General features: G+C 40.6%; 1 long non-coding RNA gene across 2 annotated transcripts in view; it reads right to left on the reverse strand.

The window, feature by feature from the left end:
• Positions 1–6,898: 6,898 nt before the first annotated feature.
• The window catches only part of LOC117087731, a 41,306-nt gene continuing 35,144 nt past the window's right edge, over positions 6,899–13,060 (reverse strand). Inside the window, exon 5 of one of the 2 annotated variants that reach the window (XR_004438894.1) lies at positions 6,899–7,237. This is a non-coding gene — a long non-coding RNA (uncharacterized LOC117087731). Of the gene's footprint in view, positions 7,238–11,192; positions 11,238–13,060 lie in introns of those variants that run through there. The other variant, XR_004438895.1, reaches the window with a different exon arrangement.

Below are 13,060 nucleotides of genomic sequence, written 5' to 3' on the forward strand. Positions count from 1 at the left end.
ATGTTAGCAAGTCAGGCCTAGTAGACACTAACATTCAAACCCTCAATAAAATAAAAAACTGAGATACAAAGCCTTAACACCCCAACCTTGCCAGGACCTTCCTTCTGGGTTTTGCCCATATTCCGACAAATGCTTCCATACCTCGTTCCTATACTAATACTGTGCCTTATTTTATTCTTCATCCATACGTCCAAATGCCAACCATGGGCCCCGACCTTAACGACGCCCCTTAACAGCAGGAAGTAGCCAGACAGACCATGGCGCCCCTTTATCACTATTACCAATAAAAGGTTGGACTGTTTGGACGAACGGAGGCAAGATGGCGCACTTCCGGTTCTTCATCCCCCCAACTTTTTCCCGCGCGCCGCGCGCGAAAATGCAGCCGACGCCCGGGAAGGTGCAGACCAACTGGGCATGCGCCAGGTGACGTCAATCTGAAGAGACCAAGATTTACCTGGTCGCACCTGCGGAACGCCCCCGGACACGCCCGTGCCCCGCCTATCGCCCTCCCACTCCCAGAAAAGCCGCTCCCGACGAGTGCCACGCACGGACTTCCCAGCTTCCCCACTGCGGTCGGGACTGTCGGAACTCCGTCCGAGAGCAGCACGGAGAACTCTGTGGGCCTCATTTGCCGGAGGCCAACAGACCTCTCCTTACCCACCTTCTTCCCCTGAAGCTAGGTGACCAAAATAAACTTGCAGTTTTGCTCCTACCCTTGCCTAGTCGCTGGTTCCTTTGCGCCCGATCTGGTGGTCTTAGAAAAAACAAAACACAAAGCACCTCAGGGTGTTCCTGGGATGTCTAATCAGGGTTTGGGCTGGCTCAGGGCTCCCTGCATCACACCCTCACCCCAGGGCTGCTTGACTGGGCTTGAATCCTGGTCTGGAACTCAGGTGAGAGAGGCTGTAACTGTCAACTGGCCTCCTTGACACCTAATATAAGGGCCTTTATCCACAGTGGGTGGGATGCCCCTGGGCACTGGGTCCCGCAGCCATCCAGCACCCTCCCCTCCATGCCATGAGTTCCCATGGTCAGCTGAACTCCGTCTGGCTCCAGGTCACGGAAAGACCCCAGGGGTGCGGGTGTGAGAGGAAACTGAGCTAAGCAGCCAGAGGAGAGGTGAGGATGACTGAGCAGAAGTGAAGTGCACTTTGTAGCATCAAATCTTGTTCATTGTCCCTCAAGTCCCTCTCCGGACTTACTCCCCTTAGCCAGGGGTGACACAGAATCGGTGACTGACATTGCTTTGGAAGTGGAGAGAATGCTCACTGTCCAGGCATGCTGGGAATGTGGTCCAGCTTCTCTCTGACCAACAGGCAAAAGTGGTTAAGAGACTACTATTTCCTGCATGCCGGGCCAGGAGGATAAAGCTCTGTGCTTCCCTCAAAATATCTGCACCACACCCAATCCCGGCGTATGCTGCGACTGTAGTCTCGCTTCCCTGTGACTAAAGGCCAAAAGAGAGGGGAGGAGGGCACCGCGCTGCCCCTCCCACAAGTTAAGGGTACCACCCCAAATCCCGGTGCATGCTGGGATTGTAGTCTAGAAGGCAGGCTACCAACGACCAATAGCGGTTATAAGATTGCTACTCTTGGCCCGGGCGGTGGCTCAGGCCTACAATCCCAGCACTTTGTGAGGCAGAGGCGGACGGATCACCAGATCAGGAGTCACGAAGTCAGGAGTCTGAGACCAGCCTGCTTAACATGGTGAAACCCCGTTTGTAAAAATACAAAAATTAGTTGGGCGTGGTGGTGCATGCCTGTAATCCCAGTGCAGAAGGCTGTGTTAGGAGAATCGCTTGAACCCGGGAGGGGGAGGTTTGCAGAGGTTGCAGTGAGCGGAGAGCCGAGATGGTGCATTGTGCCACTGCACTCCAGCCTGGGTGACAGAGTGAGACTCTTTCTCAAAACAAAACAAGCAAACAAAAAAAGATTACTACTCTCAGCATGCCTGGCAAGAAGAGCAACGTGTTGCCCCTCCCTCAAGGCACCCGTACGACCCATGACCCCCAGAGACTCCCCCGACCCTGGTGCATACCAACTCAGATGCACACTGGGACAGATGCTACCCGCACGACCCCCAATAACACCCCAATCCCGGTGCATGCCAACACCAGTGCATGCTGGGATTGTAGAGACTACTTCTCCCAGCACACCAGGCGAGGAGGGCACAGTGCTGCTCCTACCTCACAGCACAACTTCCAGTCCCAGTTTGGGATTGTAGTCTGGCTGCTTGCCAAAAGGGGTTGAGAGACTACTACTCCCGCCTGTAGCAAGCGATGCCACACAGCGATGCCCCTCCCTCCAGGGATCCCCATGGTCCCCAATCCTGGTCCGTGCTGAGAATGTACTCCCCCAACTCTGTGACCAACAGGCAAGGTAGAACAGGAATTAAAAGAAATTAAAAGAAATTCAAGTGTATGTAAGCAGAAACTCAGTTGTATGTAAGAAAACCCAACTCCCCCTGAGAAAGAGAAAGAGCTGGAGTCCTTTAAAAACTTACTCCTTGTTTTTCTGTGGCTAGTGAGCCTCATCTCTCCTCCCTTCCCAGGCATTGTGAGCTGGTGCTGACCAAGCCAGCAGGGAGCTGGGTCTCTAGAGGGTGCTCCAGAGCTTTGGGACTGACCAAAGCTTCTCTGCTGAGAGGTCCCAGGTGAGTCCCTACTTCTGGCCTCACCCAATCTGCTGCCCTCCACAGCTCCATCCACTCACCACAGGCTGGCTGATCCAGATGCATCCCAAAAGTCATCAGTTCCATTGGGTCACCACTACCTCAGCTTCTCCAGTGACCCCTACAGGGAGACTCCATACTGAAGTCGGCATAATGAACGCAAGCCAGGGGGACCAGAGGGCCCCTTGGTCTCCACACATGAGGGAAGTTTGTGTGGTGAGGTCATGGGCAGTGTCTGCATTTCTGCCATGAACAGGGCTCTAGTGGAAATACTTTCATTATCCCTTTTTAAATATCCCTTTGGACCAGTTTTAGTAGTTTGCTAGGGGACCTTATTATAAAATATTACACATGGTTACATAGTGATAACAGTGATAACTCTCTTAATTCATTTTTTTCATTTGGTTTTTAAGATTAAGTACTCCACGGCTACACATTAATGAAACCGTGTAGACAAAGCCTCAGATTATGAACCAGGGTCACCTGTGGAAGGTGCCCGCTGAAGCCAGTCAGCCTATCAGCCTGTCCCTCAGTCCCAGCAGTATAAGTCCTTCCTCCAACAAGTCATTCAGTTGGCTGGCAGCAACCCCTGTTAGGATTCTGGAAGGCATCTGCTTTTCATCTTAGATTGTAACAGAAACTCAGGATGAAAAGTTTTCAAGACTTAAAAGCCCAAGTCTCTTATATATGTAGTGTAATTTTGGGTATTAGAAAATCAGTATTTTCAGCATCTTTGAAATCACAATGCAAAAATAGCCTCAGCTTCATAAGACCAACCCTTGGTATCTCTGTTCTGCAAAGTAGGCTAAGATAATGCCCCAAAAAGCAGGTTATATGCAACATTATGCTCACTCCAACAACAGAATTATCACACGTTAATTCAGGGGGATCTTTATAAGACATAAAAGAAAACAACTTTCTTGAGAGGGAAAATTTTACAAATCAAAAAGTTTCTAGAACATAACATTTACATCTTATAACAAATAAATGATGCGCACAACACTTTTCCTATGAATACATTAGTTTTTCCATAATACTTTTCATTTTTAGCTTGAAAATACCAGTTGCTTAAAAAAAAAAAAGACACAAAACAAAACCCCAGAAATGTATTTTTTTTGAGACAGGGTCTTACTCTGTCACCCAGGATGGAATGCAGTAGTCGAATCTCAGCTCACTGCAGCCTCAACCTCCCTGGCCCAAGTGACCTTCCCACCTCAGCCTCCTAAGTAGCTGGGACTACAGAGGCATGGCACCACACCTAATTTTTATTTTTGTTTTTTGTAGTGACAGGGTCTCACTATCTTGCCCAGGCTTGCCTTGAATTCCTGAGCTCAAGCAATTCACCTGCCTTCGCCTCCCAAAATAATTACAGGTTGTGGGCCACCATCCCTGGCCTATTTTTTTTAAAGCTGATAAAGAAATAACACACCAGTGCCTTCTGGGGGAAAAGCTTTCAGGGAAGCAGTCATTTATAGCAGATGCTACCATGGTGAAATGGGGGAACTAATCCAGAAAAATTCATACTTTCTTTTTTTAGATCTTCACTCCAATCAGCCTCATGCACAAACATTCCTGACCCTCACTTCAGTAATACACTTTTGCCTCTCTCTCTTTCACACTTTCTCCCTGTAGCTGATTTTTTGTGACTCCCTGGCAGGAAAAGAGAAAACATGCTATTAATTGAGCACTATTATGTGTCATGGACTATGGTAAATACCTTCAAGAAGAAAGTCTGGGCTAAAAGGGCTTCACCTCAGTCTACAGGATGTACCTCACAGGGTCTTTGAACGTTTGGTGACAGGCATTCTGGGCACGTCTTCCAGGCTGAGGTGTAGCCCTTATGGAACAGACTCACTCTAGAAGAAGCTCAAGTCCCACCTCAAATTTCTGTCTCCTCTGTCTGGGGCTATCAGGGGGGACAGAAGCCAAGGGCATCCTTGGGGATTGGCCATAGGAGCTGCTCCCTGGGTGGGGAGATGGGAGCTAGCAGCTCAGAATGGGGACACAAGATGAGTTCCAAACAGCTCTGTCACAGAGAGTGTCAGCAGAGCTTTGTGACATCAATTGCAAAGAGAAGGGGCATGTGACAGAAGAAGCCCTGATGAGTCACAGCCCATTCTGAGGAAAGGGAGAAGAAAGTAGCTTCCTGAAGTTCTCTTGCCTTGTTAACCCATTGCATTTATTCTGAGAGGCTCCTGCCAAAAACAAAGGCATTCCACTTCCATCTCCTTACATGCTAAGCCAGAAATATGTGAGTTATAATTCAACTGCACAGACCTCTCTATTTTATTCCCCCTTAAATGATACTTGTAATACTAATACGTTCCTCAAAATTTTTACCTCACATACGGGAGACAGAAAAAATAGGGCTTCAACACTGAGTCAATTAAAATAATTCAAGCTAATTATTTTCCTTCATGCCATAAACTGTGAACAGTTTTCATTATTCTTTGGGTGTTGTTACATGCTTAAGCAGCCAAGCAGGCATCTCCTTAATCTTTACTAATGATTCCAAGGAAAGGCAAGTGTACTTCAAAGTATGTGAAATGTAGGGGGTGAGAGAAGAAAAGGTTGTAGCTGGAGCTTCCAACATTCAATCAGGTTTAATTTATTTACTTTGTCCCAGTATATAATTCTATTATTTTTATTTTTGTTTGGTACCTTTTTTCAATTTTACTTTTGATTGACAAATAGTAATTTACATATTTATGGTGTACAATGTAAAATTTTCATACATGCATACATTGTATAATGATCAAATCAGGGTAACCATCATATTCACCACCTTAAACATGTACTATTTATGTTATGAATATCAATGGAATTAAAATGAAAATGTTTATCAGTGTTGTCCTTGCCTCAATTTGTTTTACACATTAGTGTCTAAGGCTATGCACTATTCAGTTGTCCACTTCAGTGAGCTTTTGAAGTTAATTTTTTGCTCTCAGAAAGAAATACTGCTCCTATCATTTTCTTCAGTCTCCAAATTTAAATGCACAATAAACGTTCTGGACAGTATAGAAAAATTACTAGACTGAGGATTGTGGTAAATTCCAAATCACATTAATTGGAATAAAGGGTATCCACAGGCTCTACCATTATTCATGTGTAATTGTTAGCTGTGGTCATCAACACTTGGAATTGTCTAATTGACTAATATTTAGCTTTGTAATAAATGTTAAATATTATCTATATGGTATTTTGAGTATTCTATTTACCACGGAGATGAATCCTCTTTCATATATGGTAAATTACTTATTCATTTATTTTTACTGTGCACATTAATATTTTTAATATTGTATGTATTGCAGATTTTTGTGTCAGTTTTTTGTCTTTTAACTCTCTAATTTTAATATATTTGAATTTGTTAGTTTCTTCTTTTCTCTTTTCCTTATATCAAAAACTGCCTATTCTTTATCAAAAAATAACCCCTGGTGACTTCTGCAAGTTTTCCAGTTGTATTTTGCACATTTGAATCCACAATCAATTATCTACAGAATAGAGAGGAATGAATGCATTTTACCAATTAAGGCCAGGTACGTGATTCACACTGCACTCAGGAGTTTGAGACCAGCATGGCCAAGATGGTGAAACCCCGTCTCTACTAAAAATACAAAAATTAGCAGGGTGTGGTGGTGGGCACCTGTAATCCCAGCTACTCAGGAGGCTGAAGCAGAAGAATCGCTTGAACCTGGGAGGCGGAGGTTGCAGCGAGCCGAGATCGCGCCACTACACTCTAGCCTGGGTGACAAAGCAAAGCTATGTCTCAAAAAATAAATACATAAAATTTAAAAAGCAAAGAAAAATATTAAAAGTAGGAGATAAAAAACAGAGGTAAGCCATAAATTTGTAGGCACCATCCATACAGCCTTTATAGAACCCAGAACAAAGATAAGTAAATGTTGAGTATAGGTATTTAATATTTAGTCAAATATTGTTAATAGATAAGGATAAAAAGAAAACATTTTCAAAAATATGAAGACAAAGAAAGTTTATTACCAGATTTTTTATTATTATACCTCAGAAAGAAATGAAAAACAGACACTTGTAAACATATGGGAATTATCTATCATATATATTAAACTAAAAACGAGAGAATTGACAGCATTAATTTCAAAAGTATTTAGACACATTTAAACTGTAAGTTCATACATTTAAGTTAAATTAGGTGGCAAGTTCTGTACTACTTAAATTAAGTGGTGACAGAATAATCTGTTTTTAATAAAAATAACTTGGTAACTTTCTGTCTCAGTTTCCATCACACTGATTATCTTTTTATCACATCTGAGTAGCACTGAAGGACTGACAGTGGCATATACATTGCCCACAAGCCTCTGGACACCCAGGACAACAGGGTCATATGACCATAGCAAGGCTGAGGTAAATGAGACGATGAAATCAACCCAGTAGATGGCCACAAAGAAACTCACTAGGAGCAAGATGGTCAGAGTGGCACTTTTCTCTGGGGAAGGTCTTGGGGAGAGGCGGGTGCTGTGAAAGTACCGGAATTTCTTCTGGTGCCTGGACAAAAGAACCACCAGGTATGCACTTGAAAGCAGCATTATTCCTATAAACAAAACATTTCTGGATAATGACAGAGTAAGAAACAGTCTTCTGATGATTGAGTTCATGGTGGAAAAGTGAATAGTATTTACTGAGACGCAGAAGAATGCTCAGGGTCACATTGGAAGAAGCTATAGTGTACAAGATGAGATTACTACTGAAAAAAAAACTAGAAAAAACATAAAAAGAAGAAGAAATGGCAAGTGAAAACGGTGGATTTATGGTTAAACCTCACCAACCAAGAGCTGCTGGGGCTGATAGAACACTCACTGGCCTGCAGAACACTCAGGAGGCAGGTGGTGCAGATGGAGAAACTTCTCATCATCTTGTTTAGGTAGAAAAATACGTTACACTTGAAGTCATTCTGAAAATACAGTGACTCAAACCGACCTGGAGAAAACAATGACACCATAGTAAGGAGCATCACTATGTGGTTGAGAGCCAAGTGATAAATGGTCAGGTCAGTGGGCTTAGGCCTGCATTACAAAAGAAGTATGAAGACGTGGAAGAATGAGGAAGCTGATGGTTGAGATTCCAATGCCAGCTTGGAAAAAAGAGGTATTCTTTAATGAAAACATAAGTGAAATGTAATAATCTAAACTGAGAAAGAGAAACATATTTTGAGTATCTCAAAATAAGACTTTACATCACAAATGTCATTATGGTATGTTCAAAATCATCACTAACATGTTTTAATCTCATAAAATTATTCATTAATTCTAGTACATATATTTTCAAAAATGGTCTCAGCATTATTTTATACACTATATATAGTGTACAAATATATATATATTCCAAGAATATTTATGTGTATACATTATTTAATTTTTTTGAAAAAAAATCTGACTGACTCTCGCATCACGGCATAAATTTTCTCAGCCTCTCTTTCACATTTAAGAACTTCTGTGATTACCTTAGGCTCACACTCAATTCAGATAAGATCAGATGCATTCAGGTTGGTATGGTTGTAGACACCAAACTCGTAATTCCAATTAATCTCCTTATTTTAGAGTCAACTGATTATCACCCTTGATTGTATCTGCAGCCTCTATTCGTCTTTGTCATGTACCATAATATATTCCTACAACCCAGGCGTCAAGACATGGGTACTTTTGTGGGGCATTATTTCATTTATCACAACTCCTATTGACTGTATTTTATTTAAATAATCCTGGCTCTGTCCACCTTGTGTTTCCATCCCAGAGAACCCTTATGTAAACTTTTTTTTTTTGAGACAGAGTCTCACTCTGCTGCCCAGGCTGGAGTGCAGTGACACAATCTCAGCTCACTGCAACCTCCGGCTCACTGCAACCTCCACCTCCCAGGTTCACGTGATTCTTGCACCTCAGCCTCCCATGTACCTAGGATTATAGGTGCCCACCACCATGCCAGGCTAAGCCTTGTATTTTTAGTAGAGACAGGGTTTCACCATATTGGTCAGGCTGTTCTCAAACTACTGACCTCAGGTGATCCGCCTGCCTTGGCCTCCCAAAGTGCTGGGATTATAGGCATGAGCTACAGCACCCGGCCTGTAAACTTTTATATCATGGAAGAAAATTGCAACCAGCACGGTGGTTCATGCCTGTAATCTCAGCACTCTGGAAGGCTGAGGTGGGCAGATCATTTGAGGTCAAGAGTTCAAGACCAGCCTGGCCAACATGACAAAACCCTATCTCTACTAAAAACACAAAAATCAGCCAGGAATGGTGGCATGTGCCTCTAATCCCAGCTACTCGGGAGGCTGAGGCATGAGAATCATTTGAACCTGAAAGGCAAAGGTTACAATGAGCTGAGATCACGCCACTGCACTCCAGACTGAGTGACAAGAGTTAGAACCTGTCTCAAAAAAAAAAAAAAAAAAAGAAGAAAAGAAGATTGCTAAATTCCAGCTCTCAATATTAAAATGACCTACACTACCATTCTCTGCCTTTTAACATAAATTAAATTGCATTAAAATGATAACTTGTTGATCATTGTTGAGACTTCAGTTATTACAGAGATATCCTTTCATGCCCTTGAAAAATACTAAGGTCTTTAATACTGAAGATAATTTGCTGTATCTTAAAGAGAATATCTCTGTATCAGAACACTTTATAAATTTATGAAATACTTTTGCAATTGCTTTCTCTTGTTACTGTCCCTGGATATAGGCACTATTATTGTATCCAATTAAGTTAATCCAGGGCTTAGAATAATTTACCTTTATAACACACACACACACACACACACACAAACATTAAATTAGCAAATAAATTACTCAAACTTTAAGATAAAAATGTTAAGTTATGATTTCAAGGTCACTTACAATTATACCAACTTATAAATGTAATATATGTAAGACAATGAAGATAATTTGACAACATTTTTAGATTATACTGAGAAATTCACATCTAAGTTAGAACACTGCTCTAATATCAACTGATGTGGATGCATTTACAAACTAGAAATTTTGTAGTTGATATAATCATTGTTGTTTTATCTCCCAATGCATAATCTAGTACATGTAAACATTTATGTCAACGTCGAGAACCAAACAGCAGACAATTGCCACCAATTATATACTGGTGCCTTCAACAAATTTAGGTTTTGCTTTCATGTTAGATCGAGAAGCTCCCATATTATGTCAGATTAAAGGCACAATAATCTCTCCATTTAAAGTACAACAGTTTAGTACCAACAAAACAATAGTTGTACTTGAACTACTAATATATAAATAATTATTTAGTAAATATATAACAATCACTTTACAAATACACTGTGTGTATTGCAAGTCATGTCCCAGAAACAAATAATAAAATTAGAAAAAAAAAAAACAAAAAAACAGATAAGAATTCTAATATTTTTTATTTGCCCAATGTTTTGTCCAGGTCACATATTTTAATACATCCTGCACATTTTTAAATAACTACTACCTACTACAAAAGAGTTTGTCTGTTAAATTATCAATTTTTTTCTCTAATGAGGATGTTGAGGACATTGGTCCTGAGTCTAGAGGAAAGAACAGTGATTTTCACAGACTAGGGTTAAATAATTAAGTATAAAACATTTAGTTCAATTTGAATTTTAGGTAAATAATGGATAATGATTTTGTGCAAATATCTTCAAAGAATTGCTTACACATACTACAGAAAAATATGCAAATATTGCATAGCTATATAAAAAAGTTTTCTGTTGTTTATTCTAATTTTAAGCTTAAGTGTGTATTCTGTATTTTTATTTGGTAAATCTGCCACATCTACCATAAAATTATCACAAAATTTGAAATAACATGTTACAGGGCTGAGGGACACAGAATAGAAAAAAATTTATACAGGCCATATGATTTGGTCAGAATGTAAAAGAAAATTGCTTCCTGAATAATATACTAAAAATATAAATTGAGATGAACATGTGAGATCTCACTATGAGATGTGGCAACCAGATATTGCTTGGGCTGAGAATAAAGACCCTGAGCAATCTCAAAGACTGACAAGACAGGTCAAGTACATTCTTATTATACTTGATTTATCTTCTAAACAGTGCACGTTTACACACACACACACACACACACAGTGATGGGGAAGATAACACCATTAAATGGACTAAGAATAAAAGAGTGATTATAAAATTTGCAAATTTAGATCATATGTCTAAAGAAGACAGTTTTAAAAGACATTAGCCATACACAAGGACCCAAGTACTATTATGCATAGAATAATATTCTATTTTTGGCTGTGCGAAGTGACTTATGGCTGCAATCCTAGCACTTCTAGAAACTGAAATAAAAGGATAGCTTGAAACCAGGAGTTCAAGTCCAGCCGAGTCAAAATAGTGACTTCCTTTCTCTACTTTTTAAAAAAAAATTAAATTAACTGGGTGTGGTGACACAAGCCTACAGTCCTAGTTCCTAAAGAGAATGAAGCAGGTGAATCACTTAAGCTCATTAAACTGTGGCTGTAGTTAGCTATAATCATACCTCTGCACTCCTACCTGGCTACCTGGGTGACAGAGTGAGAGACTGTTCTCTGAAAAAAAAAAAAAAGATATTATATCTTGGAGAAAATAAAGTTAAATAAAGTCTATTTCCTTATTTTTATAATAATGTCTAATTGACAGAGATACTTAAAATAGCAATTGATCTACAGAATTTTACACTGTACCTGATTTAGATTAAAGTTACATACAGCCTAAATAATGAAATAAAATAATGCACTTGTTTTATTATTGTATTGATAGCTTCATGGTCATTACCAATTTTATCATATTCTATGAGTGGCACTTAAGACTTATGACTGGTCACTGACAAAGTGGTTATGAGAATTGCAAGTGACAAGTGATGGGGGTGGATGATTTAGTGGCAATAGTTGAAACCCTTAAAATAGAGCTAGGCATTGTAGAAAAAAAACACTTTTCAACCTAGATTATTACATGAAAAAATGTGAAATGCAGAAATGCCAAGAAAACCCCAATTATGATAGGTATAAAATAATAACTGAATAGATTAAGTACATTTCAATTTGTTTGGCAATTTAACTTACTGTTGGATGCAGCTAGGATGTTTGCTAACATAAATTTTTATGATCTCAAGACACTTACTTCTCAGGTCCCTGAGCAAAAAAATAAGACTATGAAAGTGTCACTGAAGAAACAGGAGACAAAAAAACACTTGAGGGGCTTGGTCACAAGCCATGCCATGGGCTACAAATTGGGGGAAATTCTAAAATTCTGCCAAGTAGTGTGTGTGTGTGTGGGGGGGGGGGGGGTGTCTGTGTGTTTTAATCTCTAGGATGAAGAGTATATGTGAGCAAAATAAAAATATAGCATTTTTATTTTTTAAAGCTTGTGAGTTTTTGGTCTATTATATCTCTGGGCATCACTCTAATGTGAAGATGAGGCTGTATCTAAAATTCAGTTTGGGAGGAAAGACATCTGTGTCCTCTGTACCTCAGGTACACAGATCAGGATCAGTAGAGGTCCCTCCCTTCCGACTTTCTCCCTTCTGAATGCATGAAATGTAGAGTTTGTTATGAATAATTTTAAGACAAATTAAAATAATCTGAAGTTCAAGGACATACAGGTTTACTATTGATTATGTTTTTAAGATGCTTCTGAGCTTGTGGGTCACAATCTCTATCAGCATTATTTTGTGTATTTATTCTACCCTAATTTCATCCTGTCTTTCATTTTAAAGAAACACTGACAGGGCCGGGCGTGGTGGCTCATGCCTGTAATCCCAGCACTTTGGGAGGCTGAGGTGGGTGGATCATGAGGTCAGGAGATCATCTTGGCTAACACAGCAAAACCCCGTATCTACTAAAAACATAAAAAAAAATTAGCCAGGCGTAGTGGCAGGTGCCTGTAGTCCCAGCAACTCAGGAGGCTGAGGCAGGAGAATGGTGTGAACCCGGGAGGCAGAGCTTGTAGTGAGCCGAGATTGCCCCACTGCACTCCAGGCTGGGCAACAGAGCAACTCCGTCTCAAAAAAAAAAAAAAAAAAAAGAAAAGAAAAAAAAAAAAAAAAAAAGAAAAGAAACACAGACACAAAGAACACTATTTCTGCAGAAATAGCTAACTTACTAATTTCAACAACTGACTTGACATTTACTAGTTATATTTATGAATACATGTTTTAACTACATTATAAACTTAGCCAGGCATGGTACCTCACTCCTGTAATCCCAGCACTTTGGGAGGCTGAAGCAGGCAGATCACTTGAGGTGAGAATTTCCAGAGGAGCCTGGTGGACATGGTGAAACCCAGTCTCTACTAAAAATACAAAAGAATTAGCCAGGCATGGAGGTGGAGGTTGTAGTCAGCCAGCACCATGCCATTGCACTCCAGCCTGGGT

The sequence above is a fragment of the Trachypithecus francoisi genome, unplaced genomic scaffold (assembly GCF_009764315.1).
Source record: "Trachypithecus francoisi isolate TF-2019V2 unplaced genomic scaffold, Tfra_2.0 Lachesis_group10, whole genome shotgun sequence".
In the NCBI taxonomy this organism is placed as follows: domain Eukaryota; kingdom Metazoa; phylum Chordata; class Mammalia; order Primates; family Cercopithecidae; genus Trachypithecus; species Trachypithecus francoisi.